A 1,291-nucleotide genomic window follows, 5' to 3' on the forward strand; every position below is an offset into this window, starting at 1 on the left:
ATACATAAATTCAATATCAAGACAATAGAAAAAAATACAAAAACAAAGATTGAGATTAATTCTCGCTACGGAGTGAAACAGCGAAATTTCAAAGTGAATATATTCATTAGATCTAGATTTCCTCTAATGCCAGGATAAGAAGCTAGTAACTAAATCAAATTTTTATACTTTATAAACATAATTGCCTATTATAAATTTAAATGGTCATTTTCTAGTTTTCTGTGTTATTTTCAGTCATTTAGAAAATTCCGGCGTATTTGTGATAAGATTGCCAATGTCTTTAAATGATTGTTTTTCAAGCTTTAATAGAACAATAACAGAATGCATTCTGCCATTACTTACTGATTCTTTTTCATTATGCCGTATAAATAATATTTCAAAGAACCAGTGAAGGATATAATTTTATAAATATTCCGGAAAGAAGGAAAACCATCTGGCAATGACTTTTATAATTTTAGATTCGCAGCAGAAGATATTAAGATAATTTTGATATTAAAAATCTATTCTTATGATTATAATAATAGACACCTTTTCCCAGTTACTTATTTCATAGATAAAAAGATGTGTATATATAAGCGCCACTGGGCCGTAACATATTAATTAACAGGGTGCATATGTTGTATATACACGCGGCCCTTAATTGGCTGTGATATCATAAATCACCAAGTGCATTTTTTAGAGTTATAACATTACATCAGATTACGTCACTTTTGTTAGTTGTCAAAATATTTATGGTCCGAATTTTGTTATGGATCATCCTAGGGACATTATTGGTCATGCCTTACTGATTTAATACTCGATCCAGAGTCCTACCTACTGGCACAGTCAAAAATACATAAAATTATAATTCAGTTAATAACGAATTAACGAATTTCTGTGAACGTGTTGAGAGTGCATTTTTGCAGACACAAATAGTATACAGTCAAGTACATTCAAAAGAATTTTACTTGTTATGCCTTTACATTTTTTTTTTTTTTGGAAATTACATAGATTTATGTTGTTTTTTTTGTCTTAGTAATGCTTAAATCAAAATGATTTTTTATAAGTTACCAGTATCTTGCAATTAATTATTACGCAGTCGTGTTTCGAAACTACAGAATCCTTACATTTTTGAAACTCAAAAAATCTTTTGGGTATTGTATATTAGCAGAGACATAGATACATTATCTATATCTCTGGTATTAGCACGTTAGTAGGATTTAACTGCCTGGTAAAATTTTCATTATTAAGAATCTAACGAAAATGGTAATCATGATCAGTTACCCAGCAATATATGGTCTATTATTAAAAC

This window comes from Ruditapes philippinarum, unplaced genomic scaffold (assembly GCF_026571515.1).
Source record: "Ruditapes philippinarum isolate M1 unplaced genomic scaffold, ASM2657151v2 ctg6657_1_1_1_1, whole genome shotgun sequence".
Classification (NCBI taxonomy): Eukaryota; Metazoa; Mollusca; class Bivalvia; order Venerida; family Veneridae; genus Ruditapes; species Ruditapes philippinarum.